This window comes from Neolamprologus multifasciatus, chromosome 11, assembly GCF_963576455.1.
Source record: "Neolamprologus multifasciatus chromosome 11, fNeoMul1.2, whole genome shotgun sequence".
Lineage (NCBI taxonomy): Eukaryota > Metazoa > Chordata > Actinopteri > Cichliformes > Cichlidae > Neolamprologus > Neolamprologus multifasciatus.
Genome location: NC_140449.1, coordinates 598,949 through 621,588, shown reverse-complemented (window position 1 = coordinate 621,588; position 22,640 = coordinate 598,949). Strand labels below are relative to the sequence as shown.

At 42.4% G+C, this 22,640-nt stretch overlaps 1 protein-coding gene across 1 annotated transcript in view; it reads right to left on the bottom strand.

Moving 5' to 3' along the window:
* Positions 1-804: 804 nt before the first annotated feature.
* The window catches only part of LOC146507525 (E3 SUMO-protein ligase ZBED1-like), a 459,484-nt gene continuing 437,648 nt past the window's right edge, over positions 805-22,640 (bottom strand). The window contains exon 2 of the mRNA XM_085176199.1: positions 805-2,480. The gene's annotated coding sequence lies outside the window, so the exon portion shown is untranslated. The remainder of the gene's footprint in view (positions 2,481-22,640) is intronic.

Below are 22,640 nucleotides of genomic sequence, written 5' to 3'. Positions count from 1 at the left end.
AGTAGGTGTTGATCACAGACCTTTCTGGTTTTCTGAGGGGTGGGGGTGCAGGGGTGTTATCTGCAGCATGTTGCCCCCTTTTACCCAGATTGCTGAAACTCATCAGAAAGAAGGAAAGCCTGCTTCACTTGCTGAGATCAACAGAGACTTCAGATATTTTAGTTCTGTAGTGTTTGTAGTATTATACAATTCAAATTCTCACATGTGATTGATTCAGTGAATGATAGGTTACAGAAAGTGTGGCTGCCCCAACAGCAGCAAAGCCAATAAGCCGTGCGTATAGCATTTCTTCACATGACCTTCATAGCAAGCCCCAAAGTGCCGCTATTCAATTCAGCAGACTGAAATAAGAAGCTGGAGATCTCACCTTTGGAGATAAATATGATGGCATGCGCTTGTCATGTAACAAAAATATTTCTTGGAATGTTTATGTGGAATATTTGATGATCTGCTTTTAGGAGCAATTTTTCACACCAGTCTATTAATTAATGAAAGACCAAGACAGACTTTTAATTCATTTGAAAGCCTGATGCTTAACATTGTCCACCCCAGCTGTGAAACTCAGAAACCAGTCTTACTTGTTATCATCTATCGTCCACCTGGGCCTTACACAGAGTTTCTGTCTGATTTCTCAGACTTTATATCTAATTTAGTTCTGAGCTCAGATAAAATAATTATTGTGGGTGATTTTAACATCCATGTAGATGCTAAAAATGACAGCCTCAACATGGCATTTAATCTGTTGTTAGACTCAATTGGTTTCTCTCAAAATGTAAAAGAACCCACCCACCACTTTAATCACACTCTAGATCTTGTTTTAACATATGGCATAGAAACTGAACATTTAACAGTGTTTCCTGAAAACCCTCTCCTGTCTGATCATTTCTTGATAACATTTACATTTACAATAATTGATTACGCAGCAGTGGAGAGTGGACTTTATCAAAGTAGATGTCTTTCTGAAAGCGCTGTAACTAAGTTTAAGAATATAATCCAGCCACTGTTATCATCGTCAATGCCCTGTACCAACACAGAGCAGAGCAGCTATCTGAACGCTACCCCAACAGAGGTCGATTATCTTGTTAATAATTTCACCTCCTCACTACGTACGACTCTGGATACTGTAGCTCCAGTGAAAACTAAGGTCTCTAATCAGAAGTACCTGACCCCGTGGTATAATTCTCAAACACGTACCCTAAAGCAGATGACTCGTAATCTGGAGAGGAAATGGCGTGTCACAAATTTAGAGGATCATCATTTAGCCTGGAGAAATAGTTTGTTGCTTTATAAGAAAGCCCTCCACAAAGCCAGAACAGCTTACTACTCATCACTGATTGAAGAAAATAAGAACAACCCCAGGTTTCTCTTCAGCACTGTAGCCAGGCTGACAAAAAGTCAGAGCTCTGTTGAGCCAACCATCCCTTTAACGTTAACTAGTGATGACTTCATGAACTTCTTCACAAATAAAATTTTTATCATTAGAGAAAAAATTACCAATAATCATCCCACAGATCTAATATTATCTACAGCTACTCTTAGTTCCATTGATGTTAAGTTAGACTCTTTTTTTCCAATCGATCTTTCTGAGTTAACTTCAATAATTACTTCCTCCAAACCAGCAACGTGTCTTTTAGACCCCATTCCTACAAAACTGCTCAAAGAAGTCCTGCCATTGATTAATTCTTCGATCTTATATATGATCAACCTATCTCTAATAATCGGCTATGTACCACAGGCCTTCAAGGTGGCTGCAGTTAAACCTTTACTCAAAAAGCCATCTCTAGACCCAGCAGTCTTAGCTAATTACAGGCCAATCTCCAACCTTCCTTTCATATCAAAAATCCTTGAAAGAGTAGTTGTCAAACAGCTAACAGATCATCTGCAGAGGAATGGTTTATTTGAAGAGTTTCAGTCAGGTTTCAGAGTTCATCACAGCACAGAAACAGCTTTATTGAAGGTTACAAATGATCTTCTTATGGCCTCTGACAGTGGACTCATCTCTGTGCTTGTCCTTCTTGACCTTAGTGCAGCATTCGATACTGTTGACCATAATATTCTATTAGAGCGATTAGAACATGCTGTAGGTATTACAGGTATTGCACTGCAGTGGTTTGTATCATATCTATCTAATAGACTCCAATTTGTGCATGTAAATGGAGAGTCCTCTTCACACACTGAGGTTAATTATGGAGTTCCACAGGGTTCGGTGCTAGGACCAATTCTGTTTACATTATACATGCTTCCCCTAGGCAGCATCATTAGAAGACATAGCATACATTTTCACTGCTATGCAGATGACACCCAGCTCTATCTGTCCATGAAGCCAGATAACACACACCAATTAGTTAAACTGCAGGAATGTCTTAAAGACATAAAGACTTGGATGGCCACTAACTTTCTGCTTCTTAACTCAGATAAAACTGAGGTCATTGTACTCGGCGCTGAAAAGCTTAGAAATATGGTATCTAACCAGATTCTTACTCTGGATGGCATTACCTTGGCCTCCAGTAACACTGTGAGGAACCTTGGAGTCATTTTTGACCAGGATATGTCCTTCAACGCACATATTAAACAAATATGTAAGACTGCGTTCTTCCATTTGCGCAACATCTCTAAAATTAGAAATATCCTGTCTCAGAGTGACGCTGAAAAACTAGTTCCCCAACAGTAAGGAATATACTTTCTTCTCACATGTTCATCACTCCTACTCTCGTCTGGATTATTTTTTGGTCAGCAGCTCACTGCTGAGTGACATTTCAGACACTGAGATTCACCCTATAGCTGTCAGCGATCATGCTCCTGTATCTTTAACACTAATACACAAGAATAATACTACGCCAAGTAAAAACTGGAGATTTAACACATCACTACTTAAAGATGAAGACTTTATTAAATATTTTAAAAAGGAATGGACTTCATATTTAGACTTTAATGACACTCCCGGAACATCTGCTTCTGTTCTATGGGAAGCAGGAAAAGCTGTGATGAGAGGTAAAATAATTTCTTTCTCATCACACAAAAAGAAAGAAGAAAACAAAAATATTCAGGAATTAGAAAAAACCATCAAATCCTTAGAAGAAGCCTACGCGTTCCACCAAGATCAAGAAATAATGAACAAAATATGCAAAACAAAACTAGAATTAAATGAAATTATTAATAGAAAAACACAATTCCTTGTACAAAGACTTCGCTTGCAGAATTTTGAACACAGTAACAAACCAGGTCGATTTCTAGCAAACCAGTTAAAAATAAATAAAGAAAAAACAACTATATGTGCCACTAAAGATTTATCAGGGAACACAATATATGACCCTGGAAGAATAAACAAGATTTTTAGGGATTTCTATGAAACTTTATATTCACCACAAATAAACCCGTCTAAAAATGAAATTGATTTGTTTCTTGACAACGTAACTCTTCCAAAATTACTAGACAGTCAAGCAATGGCACTGGATTCGCCACTGACGCCAGGTGAACTCCAGGAAGCCCTGATAAGTATGCCCATTAATAAAGCTCCAGGTCCAGACGGCTTTCCTGCAGAATTCTACAAAGAATTCTGGACAATTTTGGCACCAGTATTCCATGGAATGTTGCAGGAAATCAAGAAAAATGGCAGACTACCACCAAATATGAATTCTGCTAACATTAGTCTCCTGCTAAAACCAGGAAAAGACCCTTTATTTCCCTCAAGTTATCGTCCAATATCCCTTATAAATGTAGACCTTAAAATAATCTGCAAAGCTCTCTCAAAGAGATTAGAGAAAATAACCCCCCTCTTAATTCATCCTGACCAAACTGGTTTCATAAAAGGTCGGCACTCCTCAACAAATACTCGTAGATTTCTTAATTTAATAGACTACTCATACAATAAAAACATTGAAACCATAATATTATCTCTAGATGCAGAAAAAGCATTTGACAGAGTTAACTGGAAATTTTTATTTGCAACTTTACACAAATTTGGTTTTGGAAACTCTTTCATAAATTGGATAAGAATATTATACAATTCCCCAACAGCTCGTATCAGAACAAATGACCAGACATCCTCCAGCTTTTGTCTCCTGAGGGGCACCAGACAGGGATGCCCACTCTCCCCTTCACTTTTTGCAATTTTTATCGAACCTCTAGCAGCAGCACTTAGACAGGCTACAACAATTAAGGGCATAAAATGTAATAACGTAGAACATAAAATCAGTCTCTATGCAGATGATGTGTTGCTTTTTCTGCAAAACTCACAAATCAACCTCTCTGAGGTAATTACTCTAATAAACTGGTTTTCAAGAGTTTCAGACTATTCAATTAACTGGCCAAAATCTACAGTTCTTCCCATTAACTGCTCCTTCCACAATTCATCTTCTGCCCCACTACAATCTGGAAATATTAAATATTTAGGTATTATTGTTTCTCCTAAGCTTTCAGACTTAATTAAATTAAACCACATCCCACTTCTAAAGAAAGTAGAAGGCGATCTGACTAGATGGAAATCTCTACCCATATCACTCATGGGAAGGGTCGCCACTATAAAAATGATGATCTTGCCAAAAATAAATTACTTATTTTTAATGATCCCTAACAAACCATCACAAGATTGGTTCAGATCTCTGGATTCACATATTTCTAAATTCCTTTGGAAAGATAAACCCCCGCGCATCAGCTTAAAAACGCTACAAAGAACCAAGGATAGAGGAGGACTAGATCTGCCTAATTTTCACCAATACTTCTTAGCCAACAGGCTTCAGTTCATCTCAGAATGGTTAAAATGTACCCTCTTAGATGAGCCCTGGCTAGATGTTGAACAGGCACTATGCAATGATCTAGAGATTTCAGACCTACCATTTATTAGCTCAAACATCAAAAGACATGAATGCTTTAAAAGCATCAACATCAGCTTTTCTCTGTCAGCATGGTGGGAGTTTCTAAAAATAACGGAGTCTTCATTAATCCCATGCAAACGTACACCTATCTGGAATAACCCTGACATATTACAAAACAAAAATATGATTAATTTCCCAGAATGGAGTTGTAAAGGAATTAAATACTTAGAACATATATTAGAGGGAACAGAATTTATTCCATTTGACAGACTAGTTACACAATATGGGATCAACAAGAAAAGATTTTTAGAATATCAACAAATTAAATCCATAGTAAAAAAGAAATTTAACCTCAGTCAAGTTGAATTACAAACACCACCAAGTGTGGTTCAATTTCTTACTCTTAAATCCCCCAAACTATTATCTAAAATATACAGAACACTTTCTAAAATAGATGAATCAATATCCCTTCCTATTGCAAAGTGGGAAGCAGATTTATCAGTCAGCTTAGACCAAAACGTCTGGTCTCAGATTTGCTTAAAAACCTTTAAATTTATTAAAAATCCCAATCTGCAATTAATACAATACAAAATACTGCATAGAGTGCACTATACAGGTCATCGAATGTTTAAGATGGGCTTTACATCCGCCAACAACTGCTCACACTGTCAAGGCAATACACCAGACAGTTACATCCACGCTCTTTGGTTCTGTCCACCAGTGCAGAAGTTTTGGCACGAGATATGTGAGGACTTATCAAAGTGTCTGAAATGTAAAATTCCAACCTCCCCTTTAGTATGCTTGTTGGGAAATTTGGATGATGTCACTACAGAAATTAATACAGTCCACATGGTTTTTATTGCCCTATGCATCGCCAAGAAAACGGTCCTCATGAACTGGAAAAATAAAAATAATCTTAATTCTAGCCAATACAGAAACTATCTAATAGATCACATTAGTCTCGATATAGCCTCTGCCACCACATTAGATCAATCCCTCTGGGCTCCTTTGATCGGCTCCATCACCTAGCGGGGGTGGGGGGTCGTGGTTTGGTCCCGCCTTGGCTATTATGGTTGATGTGGAGGTTGGGATGGGCTTAGGGCACCTGGAGGACCCCTAGAGACGTTATCCCTGGAGGGCTTAACCCGGGGGTTGTGTTCATAACCTGGTTAGTGGCTCTGGTCGCTCTCAGAGGTTGTTCTCCTCGTGGCCGCGTGCAGCGGGGCTGGAGGATGGTCTGTGCTGGCGGACGTAGGTTACTGGCCTGGTGGCCTGGCTGCCCCTGAGTGGATCCGGGGCGGGCGTGGGGGTTTGGGGTTCGGGGGTGCTTCGCCTCCGTGCTGGGGCTCTGGCTGGGCCTTGGGGGCTTCGGTCCTCGTCAGTGTGTCGCCGAGGTTGTGGGCGGGTGGGTGCACGGGGGCTCAGCCCTGGCGCAGGGGGCCTCTTGTGCATCGGCCTAACCGGGGGGCTCTTGAACTGGCAGGGAGGTTGTTCCATCTTTGCAGGAGTCCACTCTGCAGGTGGGGGAGAGACATAGGAGAGGTGGAGAATAAACTTAACCTGGGTGTCTGTGTCTTGTGTAGTCTGGGAGATGATTGAATGTTGGGGTGGGTACAGTTTCCTCTGCGGTGGGGTAGAGTGGGCTGCCCCGGGTCCTGTGGGGCTTGGCGGTGTTGCTGCCGTAGGCCCCGGTCTGGATGGGCCTGGGCTCCCTTGCCTTGGTGGATACCAGAGGACGGGGGTGCATATTGGGGTCAGCGGGGGAGCTGGCCCTAGGGAGGGACACCCTCCCCTCCCTTCTTTTCCTCCCCATCCCCGGCTGCCTCCCTCTTCACGCTCCACCACACCCACCCACACAGGTAGGGCTTTGGGGTGCGGGTGTGTCACCAGGGTGCAGGGGAGACATTCCCCCCCCCCTCTGTCCTCTTCTGGCCACCTGTGCCTCAATTTTATCTCACAACTTAGACATCCACATTACTTACACTCTCATAACACACACATATATATATATATATAGGGCCTTGAGGGTGGGCACGTTAACGGCGTCCAGTAGACGGTCTGTGTATTCAAACCTGCCTCTGGCGCCGGTGCCCACCTCTCAATTTTAAATCCATGTAGACATTGAGGGTTCTCGGGAGGGGCCGTGCTAACACCTGCTGCTCTCTGGCAGCAGCACCATGCTCTCCCTTGTTTTAAATACACTTTAGAGCAACACGCAGCAACACTACACTTGAGCGGGAGGAGGGAGGTATGGGGTCTTAACACACCCCTGTTCTCTGCTAGCCATCGGGGCGGGGGGGCTGGGAAGAGATGCTGGCTGTCCGATTGGCCTCCCTGCTGCTGCGGAGCCTGGGGCGGTCTGCTTGCCTCCACCCCGGAGGGAAGGGTAACATCTCTTGGGTCTGGGTGCCGTTTCCATCTCTGGGGGTGAGGATACCTGGACCCGGGATATAGAGTATGTTTGGGGAGTGTGATTGTGTGTACATGTCCATTTACGTTTATTCCTGCGTTGGGTGAGTGCTGAGTGTTTGTATATGTGTGCATGAGGGTGGGAATGCATGTCTGTGTCTGTGTGTGCCTGTTTGTCTGTGTCTATATGTCAGGTCGGGTCTTAGACTTCACCTCTCTGGGAACTCCAAGGCCCTCCAAAGTGTGGAGGCCTATCTCCCCTCACCACACTCCCTGCCGGTGACTGATGCCCTCAGGGGTCGGTGCGTTGGTGGTTCTTGGTGTCCGGGGCTGGGCGCTCAGGTATGTACCAGCTCACTCCCGGTGACTACTTGGCGGGGCCTGGCGCCTGCTGCTCGGTCAGGCCTCTTCCGGGGCGCGGGGGGCCCTCGGGCCTCCGGCCTCTGTGCCTGCGGCTCGGTTCACTCTGGCACAGCTGGCTGCCGGCAGAGCCGGCGGGCACGCCGGTGCAGCCCCCTCTAGCTTCTGCCCGGTGGCTACTGGTTGACCCCTCATCTGGGGATCCTCAGCCCTTCCCATGAAGGTGGCACGGATGCCCCTCCGGTGGTCCTCCTTGGGCTCTTGCACTCTGGGGCCTCTGGATGTCTGGGGCCTGGATCTCCTCCATGCCTGCTTCATGCCCTGGGGGACGGGGCTATGGCTCTCTACATCCTCTAGCAGACCATTACATGGGGAAACCATTTGAATACAAGCGCGCCGATCCACACAGGTGTGCACATGGGTGTTCACTATTCGTAGACTTAAATCACACCTTTCTTGGCTGCTACTTCAAAGCACATTGTGCGCTGTCTGTCCTGCGTGCTGCACAACAACATTCAATATTTAGTATTTACTGCTGTTTACACTTAGCTAGATTAATGCGATGGTGTTGTGTATAGTATGTTGCATTGTTTTGTTTTGTTTTTTTGCTTGTTTTCTATTCTTTTTCTCTCAACAGGTGATCCCGGAGATATTTTTTCTTCCCCCCTTTCTCACTGTCCCTCTCCCCTTCTGTTTTTCTTTTCCTTCCTCTTTCTTTCTCCCTTTCCTATCCCTCACTCATGTCTGTCCCGTCTGTAACAACTGAAAATAAAATAAATAATAAAAACAAAGGTCGATCAAATGGACCAATACGGCAATGCCATGATGATCCATTTGGCAAAATAAATCCATTGGGTATCCTTGTTGGTCTTCAGACAACAATTCTGACGGCTAAAGAACCAAATGGGACAGGCGAAAAAAAAAAAAAAAAAAAAAAAAAACTAGTTCATGCATTTATTACTTCCAGGCTAGACTACTGCAATTCATTATTATCAGGATGTCCAAAAAACTCACTGAAAAGCCTTCAGTTAATCCAAAATGCTGCAGCAAGAGTACTGACAGGGACTAGAAAGAGAGAGCATATTTCTCCTGTTTTGGCTTCCCTTCATTGGCTTCCTGTTAAATCCAGAATTGAATTCAAAATCCTGCTCCTCACATACAAGGTCTTAAATAATCAGGCCCCATCTTATCTTAATGACCTTGTAGTACCATATCACCCTATTAGAGCACTTCGCTCTCGCTCTGCAGGCCTACTTGTTGTTCCTAGAGTATTTAAAAGTAGAATGGGAGGGAGAGCCTTCAGTTTTCAGGCCCCTCTTCTGTGGAACCAGCTTCCAGTTTGGATTCAGGAGACAGACACTATCTCTACTTTTAAGATTAGGCTTAAAACCTTCCTTTTTGCTAAAGCATATAGTTAGGGCTGGACCAGGTGACCCTGAATCCTCCCTTAGTTATGCTGCAATAGATGTAGGCTGCCGGGGGATTCCCATGATGCATTGAGTTTTTCCTTTCCAGTCACCTTTCTCACTCACTATGTATTAACAGACCTCTCTGTATTGAATCGTATCTGTTATTAATCTCTGTCTCTCTTCCACAGCATGTCTTTATCCTGTCTTCCTTCTCTCACCCCAACCGGTCGCAGCAGATGGCCGCCCCTCCCTGAGCCTGGTTCTGCCGGAGGTTTCTTCCTGTTAAAAGGGAGTTTTTCCTTCCCACTGTCGCCAAAGTGCTTGCTCATAGGGGGTCATATGATTGTTGGGCTTTTCTCTGTATCTATGAAGCGCCTTGAGGCGACATTTGTTGTGATTTGGCGCTATATAAATAAAATTGAATTGAATTGAATTGAATAGTGATCAGCGGATGAGTGACCTGCTTGTGTCAAGTCACTGCAGGGATGAAGAACAGAAGTGCCAGTGGTGATGAATGCGGAACAGGACACCCACAGGGACAAGAAGTATGCCCGCGAATTTGAGCTAAATTATTACTCATCATCTAGACAAGGATTCTAAAGAGTTCAGAGAGGTTTAATGGTGGAAGGGGGAAGAGTGAGATGAAAGACAGATGCACCAAAAGACCAAAAGAATGTTTTTGTCACAATCTCCACTCTGTGACTCCAATCTCTGCTGTGTGGTTTTGTTGTTGTCATTTTCCACTATTGCATTTGTTCATGAAATACAGAATGGATTGAAATAAAACTAAACAGCGACAGGGAAACTAGCGGACGACACAGCAGAAAGAACTATCATCCGAACGTTTCCCAACCAGAAGCCGTGGGTGGATAAAAACATCCGCGACACTCTGAGATCACGCACCGCTGCCTACAATGAAGGGCTCGTCTCCGGTAATATGGACCTATACAAGGCTGCGTCCTACAACGTGCGCAGCGCGGTCAGAAAGGCAAAGCGGAGCTGCGGGGAAAAACTAGAGTCACAGCTACGACAGTGCGACTCTAGGAGACTGTGGAAAGGACTGCGGACTATAACGGACTATAAACGACCAGCTTCTTCAATGATGAATGCCGATGCTTCACTGGCTGATGAGCTGAACACGTTTTATGCTCGCTTTGACGCCGCAGCAATTAAAACAACAAACGGCTGCGCGCGCTCGGAGTGCACCAGTGAAGAAAATGCATTCATCATCACAGAGCATGCCGTGAGGAACACCTTCAGGAGGGTGAACACCAGGAAGGCAGCAGGACCAGATGCAATCCCTGGCCGGGTCCTGAGAGCCTGCGCTGACCAGCTAACACCGGTGTTCACGGAGATCTTCAACCTCTCCCTGGCCCAAGCTGTGGTTCCCACGTGCTTCAAACAGTCCATTATAGTTCCTGTTCCAAAGAATCAACAGCCCGCTTGCCACAATGACTACCGTCCAGTAGCACTGACCTCAATTGTGATGAAGTGTTTTGAAAGACTGATGAGACATCACATCACTTCTTCACTTCCTGCCACCATCGACTCACTTCAGTTTGCTTACCGGACTAATCGTTCCACAGACGATGCCATATCTCACCTGCTCCACACATCCCTGAGTCACCTGGACACTGGCAGAGGGAATTATGTTAGGATGCTGTTCGTGGACTACAGTTCAGCATTCAACACAATAATTCCCTCTAAGCTTTTCACCAAGTTGACGGATCTAGGACTCAGCTCATCACTGTGTCAGTGGATCCTCAACTTCCTCACAGACAGACCCCAATCAGTGAGGGTGGGAAAACAAGTCTCCCCCTCCATCTCACTCAGCACTGGAGTGCCTCAGGGCTGCGTTTTAAGCCCCCTGCTGTACTCACTGTACACTCATGACTGTGTAGCCACATCAGACACCACCTACACTGTTGTTGTAGGCCTGATCTCCGACAACATCGAGACGGCCTACCTGGAGGAGACTAGGAACCTGGAGACCTGGTGCCAGGAGAATAACCTCCTCCTAAACATCAGCAAGACTAAGGAGCTGATAGTGGACTTCACCACAAAGCAGGCGAGGAATTACAAACCCCTCATCATCAGTGGCACACCAGTGGAGAGAGTGGATAGTTTCCGATACCTGGGTGTCCACATCACTCAGGACCTGTCATGGTCCTGCCACATCAACACCCAGGTTAAGAAAGCCCGTCAGCGTCTCTTCTTCCTCAGAAGACTTAGAGACTTCCATCTGCCACTGAAGGTGCTCAAGAACTTCTACTGCTGCACCATCGAGAGCATCCTGACGGCAAACATCTGCACCTGGTTTGGGAACAGCACCAAGCAGGACAGACGAGATCTGCAAAGAGTGGTGCGCTCGGCCGAACGCATCATTCAATCAGAGCTCCCTGACCTGCTGTCCATCTACACCAAGCGGTGCAAGTCCAAAGCTAGGAAGATTATGATGGACCTCTCCCATCCCAACAATGGACTCTTCTCACTGTTGAGGTCTGGGAAGCGCTTCCGCTCCCTTAAGGCCAAAACAGAGAGAATGAGGAGGAGCTTCTTCCCCCAGGCTATTCGGGCCCTGAACCAGGTGTAGGACTGGACTCTCCCACACACATCACTATAAGACTGGACTCTCACACACATCACATCACCACACATTTCCTATAATTTCCTATAATTTATAATCTTTATAATCTCTCTCTGCTGTTTGCACATTTTTATTTATTTTTATTTTTATTTTTACTGTAAATTCCTAAGTTAATTTGTAAATTTTGTAGTAAATTGTAAATACTGTAAAACTTTTTTCTGTCATTTAATGGTCGGGCATTGCGCAGCTACAAGCATTTCACCCCCATGTCATACTGTGTATGGTTGTGTGTGTGTGTGACAAATAAAATTTGAATTTGAATTTGAATTTGAATTTAAACAGACCAACAGACCAAACCAAACAGATTGGTCTGTTTGGCTTGTCTGATATCAACATTACTTAAAAAGTCTGGATTGAAATGAATCAGATTTGTATTGTTGTTGTAGATTTTATACAAGTTTATACGGAATTCTCTTTATATAGAATTTTCACGTGTGTGTGTGTGTGTGTGTGTGTGTGTGTGTGTGTGTGTGTGTGTGTGTGTGTGTAAAATCTTGCAGTTGTGTGTAAAATATGGTCAGATTCAGTCTGCTGGGAGCTTCATGAAAGTGGGTTAAATAGAATTAAACTTCTACTGAGTGAATGTTGCTTTTTTAGATCTGAAGCACTGCTACTGTCATGGTTCTGGGTCATTTGACACAGTGTTTTGAGTTTTTCTTATATTTTGGTATCTGTTATTATAATTATTATTTTCATTTAACTGGTTAGTTCTGAGTTAATTCTTATTACCTCACTGAGTTTACTTTATTAGGTTCTTTTGGGTCTTTGTCCTCTGTGCCCCTCTCTGTGTGTCTCTGTTTATGTGTGCATTTATTACAAACCTCCTCTGTCTGTCTTGTGTGTTCTCCCCAGCCTGTCTTGTCCTCAGTATGTGCTCCATAGTTATGCCGGCATCGTGTCTCCCAATGTCACTTCCCCATTCCCTTGTTAAGTCAGAATGGCTTAGTCTGCCTTTTTCCTGTTTTATTTTGACAGAAATAAAACACTCTATGTTCAGTGTGTTTAGTTTTGCAGCTCCAGATTCATTCGTTTCAGCTGTGTCCCCCATGTTTTTCCACTTCCCCTCATCACCTCCCGTCTGTATATATTGTGTGAGTTTCCCCCCGACCTTTGTCATCGTGTTTGCTTTCCCCTGTGACTCTCCTGTGTCCCTCCCATGTTTCCAAGTTTTCTCTAATGTTCCAGGTTTTGTCTTGTTTTCTTAGTTTCTCCAGTTCAGGTGATCCTCTGTTCGTTTGTTTTTTATGTTTCTTCCCTGTTGGTTATATCTGCTTAAATAAACGGCACACTTTCAGTTAATTCCTGACTTTTTCTTTTGTGGTCTGCATTTGGGTTCTCACATAAAAAGAATTCACACAATCTGCCTCGCATATCGTGACAGCTGCTGGAGGAACATAATATGAGAAAACTTAACACTGGATTAGAAAAAAATACTGATCTGTAATCATTAGTCAGTCCATTCTCAGCAGGATCTACTCATGGATTTACCTGATTTACTACTGTTCTGGTTGATAGCAATACCACGTTCTGGATACACTTCATGCAGTGTCAGTGCAATGCTGTGCACCAACAATAAGACCCAGATTATTCCAGTGAAATGCTACGTTACATGAATTTATAGCAAGGACCTTGAGAAAAATGCACTCATATAAAGATCCCCATAAATGTGCTGCAGTGTCTGGGAACAACGCGCAGTATGTGTGTTGTTAATATGCAGCACAGACAAAACAAGACTGGCAACATTGTCAATCATCTCATGTAAATGTTTCTAATTTTATAACATCTCCACTTGTTCACAGCTGAGCTCCTGACTAATGACTGTGCTCTGAGTGCTGTCGCAGAGCTCCACGGATGGTGTATTGATCAGAAAAATAATGCCACAGCTGTAGTTTAGTATAGCCATATGGTCATAACACAAACACGCAAGAAACAAATGCAGGCTTTATATGCAAAGACATGCATTTCTGAGGGATTTACACAGCAATTAATGTCCAACCAGGTCATCTGAGTTTAACCAGCCTTTTCTCTTGTTCACTCCTTACTGTCTGCAACGTCCTCACTGGTTATACTTTTAATTCCCCCATAATGCTGTCCTACCCTCTTCCCCTTGTCTGTCCTGTTCTCCTTCATTGTCAAATTCTTGGATGTTTGCAGAGTCCTGTCCCATTTAAAAAAGGATTGTGACAGTGAAAAGTAATTGTATCAACACAATTTTCCGATGTAAATGGTTAACATTTGATTAGTATCACTTTGTTCCAGAGGCCTTTACTACAAAGCAGGATTAAGGATTATTGAGATAAACTCATTTATCTCTGTTTTCTGTATTACAAAAGTGTCTCACTTCTTTCCAGGGTACATTGTCATGATCATTTATGTTGTAGACCTCCCCAAACCCAGGTTCTGGTCCAGGTAAAAGATGAACAGGTACAAAATATTTTTTTTGGAAAACAGGATCACAGTTAGTGGAACATTGTGTAGAGAGTAAGATGGTGTAGTTTTTTTTTGTTTTCTTGCAAATATGAGTATGAAATATGAATTCTTAGAAACAAATGTATCCCTAGATTCTTGTTGTAGTCTGCACTCGATTTTAAAGCAGGTTTATTGGTCTATCAGATGCAGAGTTCATGATTAAATATATTATTTTTTTTATTTATTTTGCAACTGTTATGCAACCATCCTTTTTGTTAAAGTGGGCATGAAAAAAACTACATGTATAAAAACTAATTTATACCATGGAGCCCTAAACGATCATAGATTTGTTTGTAAAGCGGGATTTAAGAAATAAGGGTTTAAAGTTTAAAGGCATGTTTAGCGCCATCTTGTGCCAGTACAGAACGTGACATCATTGGGTTTGTTGTGACCCCACCTTATCATGCGTCACCTTATCGCATGATAAGGTGGGGCCAGGTTTCACAATGAACTCACCCGAAACTCTGGCTGATTGGGACCCACACCCAGTTCCACACCTTGGCTCAGGCGATTAGAGGATCATCAGGGGGTCCTTTTGTCCCTCTGTGGGGGGACACTCCCACTAGGGTTATATCTGGGACTCTCCACCATTTGACCTTAGAACTGAAGAAGCCTCTCGGATGAGAGGTGAAACGTCTTCAAGTAACTTAAAGAAGTCCAGACGCTTTTCTTTGCAAGCTCCTTTGACTACGATGACCTGGATGACTGAGAACCTTCACAGACATATTGCCGTACATTTTGGGAGGAACACCCTTCAACTGGTGTGGGAGTATGAAAGGGAATCAAGGAAACTAGCGGATTATAGGAACCGTCTCCGTTTCAACCTAAGATGCAGACAAACCAGAGTTGTTCCCAAGAGCCTGCGCCTTGGATCCACTGTCAGGGGATACAGAGCAGACTTGATTCTACAGAGAGCGCAAAATCACCTTTTAAGTGAAAGGATAAGACAGGTCCATTTCACTATAGATGCCCTCCAAATCAAGATCAGCCAGACTCTGCAGGAACTGGAAACACTTCTACCCTCTCCAATCTTAGAAGAGGTTTACAAGTTTGTGGACAAGGCTCAGCGGGCCCAACACTCGAAAGGAAAAGAAAGACAACGCAGGAAATTTCACACCTTGCTTTCAAAAACACACACTCCTCATTCTGAATCTGAACCTACACAACCCATAGAAGAAAACACACCTGAAGACAGTCAGGAGAAATGGGTTAAGAACTTTTCAGACAGGAATCTCACTGAACCTGAAAAGAGAGTATTAGCCAAAGGTCTCAATTTTGCCATTTCTCCACAACAGTTGCCCATAGTGGACCTCATCACAGCCACAGAATCTGCCATTCGGATTAATAAATTATCACAGACAGAAGCAGAGCAAATCAGGATGAAAGTCTCAGCCACCCTCTCCAGTGCCAAAGTCCCTCCGTCCAACCTCACAATACAGGAAAAGAAGGCCGTCGCTTCCCTGAGCAAAGACCACAACATCACTGTTTTACCAGCGGATAAGGGAAGATGCACCGTGGTCCTAAACACTACAGATTACCATACAAAGATCACTACTCTCCTCAGTGACAATAATACCTACGAAGCCTTAAAGCGAGACCCCACAAGCAGCTACAAAAAGAAAGTTATAGCTTGCCTTCAAGACTTGGAAAAGGACAAAATCATTGACCGCCTTACTTATCACCGCCTTTACCCAGGGGATGCCATACCCTGCATTTACGGACTTCCAAAAATCCACAAGGAAGCTGTCCCACTCAGACCCATAGTCAGTAGCATAAACTCAGCCACTTATAACATTGCAAAACACCTTGCTACCATCCTTGCTCCTCTCGTGGGGAACACCCCACACCACATCAAGAACTCCACCGACTTCACTGACAAGGTCCAGAAACTTACCCTGGATCCAGATGAAACCATAGTGTCCTTTGATGTAGTCTCTCTCTTCACTTGCATACCCACCACGGAGGCAGTGGAGACTGTCAGAAAATGACTACAAGAAGACAACTCCTTGGAGGACAGGACCAACTTCACACCCGATCAGATTTGCACACTGTTAGACCTCTGCCTCACCACTACATATTTCAAATACAACGAAGGCTATTACAGACAAAAATCATGGCTGTGCCATGGGCTCCCCCGTGTCACCTATTGTAGCCAACCTTTACATGGAGGAAGTGGAAAGGAAGGCTCTTGGCTCTTTCAAAGGAAGAGTACCCAGCCACTGGTACAGATATGTAGACGACACCTGGGTCAAAATCAAGACACAAGAAGTGGAATCCTTCACTGCGCACATCAACGCTGTGGATAAAAACATCAAGTTCACCAGGGAAGACACGAAGGATGACTGTTTGCCTTTCCTGGACTGCGCTGTGCACATTGAAGAGAATGGCAACCTCAACATTGAAGTTTACCGGAAGCCCACACACACGGACCAGTACCTCCTGTTTGACTCCCATCACCCTCTGGAACACAAACTTGGAGTAATTAGGACCCTACACCACCGGGCAGAACATGTTCCCTCTAAGCCTGAAGGGAAAAAGAAGGAACACACACATGTAAAGGAAGCACTCAAAACGTGCGGCTTTCCGAAATGGGCGTTTTTAAAGTCAGCAAAGAGGCACAGAAAAGAAGATCAGACACCAGCGAGGGAGGATAAGAAGGACAGGCGCAACAACATTGTCATCCCCTATGTAGCCGGTGTATCAGAGAAACTCAGGAGGGTTTTCTCCAAGCATGACATCCCACTGTCACTGTCACTGTACTTCAGACCCAGCAACACACTCAGACAAAAACTGGTTCACCCGAAAGACAAAACGCCAAAACACAGACTTAACAATGTGGTGTATGCCGTACAGTGCAGCGAGGAATGCCCAGACCTCTACATTGGAGAGACCAAACAGCCACTTCACAAGCGCATGGCACAACACAGAAGAGCGACCTCCACAGGACAAGATTCAGCTGTCCATCTGCATCTTAAGGATAAAGGACACTCTTTCGAGGATGCCAATGTTCACATTTTGGACAGAGAGGACAGATGGTTTGAAAGAGGAGTGAAAGAAGCCATCTATGTCCACTGTGAGCGACCATCTTTGAACAGAGGTGGTGGTTTACGACACCAACTCTCTGCCATCTATAATCCAGTTTTGAGATCCCTTCCCAGACGCCTTAAGGCTCACTCACACCCTGGGCCATCTGACCTCAGGAATTCGCATGATAAGGTGGGGCCAGGTTTCACAATGAACTCACCCGAAACTCTGGCTGATTGGGACCCACACCCAGTTCCACACCTTGGCTCAGGCGATTAGAGGATCATCAGGGGGTCCTTTTGTCCCTCTGTGGGGGGACACTCCCACTAGGGTTATATCTGGGACTCTCCACCATTTGACCTTAGAACTGAAGAAGCCTCTCGGATGAGAGGTGAAACGTCTTCAAGTAACTTAAAGAAGTCCAGACGCTTTTCTTTGCAAGCTCCTTTGACTTTGACCCCACTTGTGAAAGAGTGGGGTAGTGATACAAAAACTGCATTTTTTTTTTAAATCAATGAAAAAATAAATAAAAATGCAAATGGCCTCATGTTACAAACATATTTTATGAGGAATACCTGGAATATGAATATATTACAACTTTTCATTTTAAAGATTTTGAAGAAAAACAACCCGTGGGGTCATTCTTGACCCCACGGGTTGTTTTCTAATCTAATCTAAGGATTAAAGCTGCTTTACCTCTGGGTTTTTTTCTACTTTTTTTCCTGAGTTTTTTTTGTATGTCCTGCAGATGACTGAAACATTAACTGACAGTGTATTCCTATTGTGACCTTTAAATTTATTGTTCAAACTCACCCTTATAAAACATTAAATGCCCAAGAAAGGCCTTTGATGCTGATGGGATCATTACTTATTATGTGGTGGCATTAATGCCTTCATTCAGCAGCAAGTTCCTGTGTTTTTTTTTTTATCATTAGATAGTTTCATCTTGATGTTGATTTAGGAGGTTAGCTCTCAGCTAAGAGTATTTTTTTTTCATCTTTTATCATGTAAATCTGACCAATGCTCCAGGTGTAGGCACACTAATCAAATTCTATGAAAATTAATTTCAAAACATAATCATTTTACTTGTATATGAGCTTTTTTCTTGTGTTTTACAGAAAACAGATTATTCAGCCCTTGTGGTAATTAGAGTACACAAGCTAGAAGAGGGCAAGAGGGGAATATATGAGCTAATTTTATGTAATATACTGGGGTATTTGTTATTAGAGCTAACTGTGTTTATTTGTGTGTTGTTGTTTTTTATATATATTTTGTAACTTTATAGTATATAGTATTATTTAATTTAGTTAATAAAGTATTCTGGTTCTGATTACCATCATGTACAAAAACAGATATTTTCTTTAATCAAACTACACTAAATTTTCATACAAGTCTGATAAATTGAAATGACATAATGTGGCAAGCTGAGGAATCTTAACAACAGAACCCACTCAGAGATTGAGCCAGTTATTCCACCCCAAGCAGGAAGGGTGAGCTCTTTATTGAACAGTTCACACTGTTCCCAGAGGGCCAACAACCCCACACATGAGTTCATGTGTCATCTTCCCCAATTGACAACAACTATCAGTGAATTTATACATGAATATCAACAGGAATGGTCGTAAGAGTTACGTAGCAAAAACAAATGCAAATACACAGTTTTACATCTTAACTGGCAACACATGCTCCTGAAGCATGATGGGAGACAACTAGCTGCTCCCAACACGCCACAATACTTTTTTTTTATGTTTAACATATATTTTCACTGAAAGAATTACACTGAATGTTACCTTTGCTTTGTTTAATAATGCCATGTTTTGCTATATTTATTTTAAAATGAAAAACATTTAAAAATTAAAAAAAGATCTACTGCTGCTGTTGCTTATATATAAATATTATTTTATGTAATATTTAACCCATTTAAACAATACTGAATGACAAATTAAAAGACAGACAAATTAAATTAATAGATTTTGTTTTACAATTAAAACTTTCAGTTAAGACACAAAATTAAAAATTGTTTGTAATTTCTAACAGTTGGTTATACAAATTTGAGTTCTGTAACAAATGGTTTTTAATGAGCCATAAAAACCAAAACATTTAGTTTTGCTTTATGTTATCATCCTTGTCACTACTGCTAGCATGAGACAGTACAAGTATCTATTTGAGTTGCACAGGTAATCCAGCTCCTTGAAGATGGCACATCCACAGGTTCTGTTGCAACAAGATCTGCTGTTTCTTCAAGAACAATCTCAAGAGTGTGATAGAGATACCAGAACACATGGAGAAGGACAGGATTAGTGTAACCCAGTGTTAAAAATATAAACATTGATACTATTGTGATTAGAATTACTCATTCCGCAATGGGAATGAATTTTGATAAAAAGCAATTAAATATAGTAAATACAGACAAAAATCATAAATATAAGTTCGATTAATGTGTGGATAAATGGAGTGGTGTGGAGGCAGGGATTTGTCATTTAGAGTTAGATACACTGGGCAACCAATCATTGACTGGTCTGATCCAATAAGGTCAAGTGTCCTTCCCCCAACCTGTGCATGCTGCTCGGACACCTGTTTGTGCCTTCATGTACTAGTTAGATATGTCAGAGACACACCCAGAGAGAGATCAATTGCTCGTGTGGTGTAGAAGCTAAATTCAATTTATTGGTTTGAAAATGATCATCACTAAATTGAAATTGAATTTTATATTTTGAAAATGAATTCATTTGCTTTGAAACTGTATTTTAACCTTTAAAAATTTAGCTCTGGAATAATTTCAGATTCACTTCTCACCATTCAGTTTCAGTTCTACAATTCAATTTCAGTTCCAAAATTCAGTTTTTTGGGACTTACATCCGGTTCTGGTGCAAGAGTAATGAGCGCAGATTAATAGAACTATGTTTTACTAGCGGACCGAAAGTGTTACTGACGTAATCTACAGCATCTTGAGCTGAAATAAGACTTCAGAAGTCATTCGTCATGTCGAATGACCAGAGGATAAACTCTCAGGTTGGTAATAAATGTATTACATGTATAGGAACAAGTGTCATCTTAACAAATGATAACCGCACAGTAACTTTTATGCTTATTGTAGCTGTTAGCTAAAAACGCTAATTTAGCGTAGTTTGCCTTGGATTCAGCTTTGACAAACAAATATGATCGACTGTTTCTACTAGAATTCCAAAGTTGTCATCTTGTACCCTCTCAGAGCCCTGTATGCTTGCAGAGACCCCTACAGTAGGGAAACATGCAAAACAGTGTCCAAACTGTTTTAGCTTTATTGTTTTACACAGCATCCCAACTCTTTAGCTAACTTAATAACTTTAGCTAAAGTGAATAGTTAGTCTAATTCAGACCTTCCCAAAGTGTGGGGCCCGCCCCCTGGGGGTGGGGGTGGGGGTGGGGGGGGCGCGGAATGAAAAGGGGGAAAAAACAAACAAAATGCTTGGACATTGCTAGCACGGGGCGCCCAATGAAACGCAAAACAGGAGATGAAGCATTGCTGAATATGTTTCCAAACCAACTTCATTCTGTGTCAAAGACTAAAAAATATGGTGAAGCATGTCTTCCCTTTGGTTTCACCTGCACAAGTGCCAAGGTAGGTCTCCCCTGCAGAACTGGTTTTCCCTGTGGCAGGAGCACGCTCTGGGCTCTTCAAATCACGGACAAACAGTATCCTACGGTTGTTTATGTTTTTAAACCCATTTTGCACAGAGAGGCATTTTTTGAAAAATGTATTGTTAGCAATGTTGAATATTACTACACATGAAAAAAAAAAAACTACACGTAAAATAATCACACCGTGATGCCTCTGCCTTTGTAAATGGAGGGACAGTAAGATTGGGGAAACCTGCAGTCAACCGAGACAGAAGAAGTCACTTGGATGAGTGACAAAACGTTTCTCCTACTAAAAACGCTACGTCCAGATGAACAGAACTCCAACTGCAACTACTGTTGACACAAGTTAATAGTGATTATGAGAAAATGGGGCTTCTTGAATGCGGACTGGCACTGGGTTTATGTTTAGGTTACGAGCAGCTACTATTAGTTCTCCTAATCCTAATTAAGTCAATAGTACTAAAGAGTTAATAGCAGACTGTAAGCATAAGGAGCATAAGGAGCATTTGACCTAGAGAGGATTCATACAGAGGCTAAACACAGCAGCCACAGATTGTCAGTTTGAAGCAAATGCATCTGCTCTACTAGAACATGAATAGAGCTCCCCACTCCACCCCCAACAGATTTCCTGACACCTGCTTGGCTGAGACCTAGCAATGCATCATTATGATGGCCAATGAGGTACATCGGCACTGACTTGGATGGTCCCACATGAGGACTTTTAGTGTTAGTTGCATACAGCTAATTTGAGGAGATGTTTCCTTGCTTTGCCTCATCTGGATGTGACTGAACCATAAAGGTAAAAAATGACATGTCATTAATCAAACATTGAGACTTTTTTTCTAACTTAGAAAACTAAGTAGGTTAGACTAAGACTGATGGAGCAAAAGCAGCGAATTAAAGAAAAAATATATCCACTCCTTGGCAAATACACTCTCTCTACTCAAAAAAGAGTTCTCTCTGAAAACCGTGTTCTGTCATAAATACCTCTTTGAAGGGGCCGCAGTGACTGTACTCAGCCCGGTGATACTTCAGCCTCATATTTCACTTCAATTTGACACAGACTCCAATGATCTGCTTGCCCTATTTCTGTAACCCTGAGGTTCAAAACAGTGGAAGCAATGGACATGGATGGAGAGGTTATGAATGTTGCCACTACAGTTAAACTAGGCCAAGCTGAGAAAGTTGAAAGAGCTGAAGGAAATAAGACAGAACAGTGCATATTAAGAAAATTATCTCTGAGCTAAGAGCAACAGCATTTGTGATCCATTCTTCATTTGGACTCCCATGTCCAGTGAACCAATATGCATTTCTGTCATGGTCTCTGAAGTCCAAGCCTTGTCTGTTCTCATTGACATGAGCTGATAATGGGGGCATGGTTGGAGCTGATTTATAGCGATGCTGGGCAGATTGCTGTGACAGAATGCCAGAGGTTGTGCCCTGTTATACAAAGGGTTGTAATGAGTGGCCTGTTTGCAGAAAGTAGGAGTTCGGGCCTGGGTCCAGGCTCATAGGTACTGAAATGATATGTAAAATGGGCACTTTCTATGCCTCAGGGCACAAGGACACAATGTGTGGTCAGATGAAAATGAATTTAACAAGATCTAATGTGACTTGGACTCATTGCTTACACCACTGTCTCTCATGTTTGTGCTGCTATTTTTGTCTTCTCTTTCTGTCTTCATTTTTATGCATGCTATCCACACAGAGATGAACGGAGAGGGTTTTAGATATAAGACAATTTACTTTTAAAGCCAAATTAATCTGAGTGATGTGGTTTGCACCTATTAACAAAACATGGGAGCAATTTTGAGAAATAACAACCAGCTATAATAGTCCTCTGAAAACAGGCTCCAGGTATTAATGCAGATGGCCATTGGTATTCTG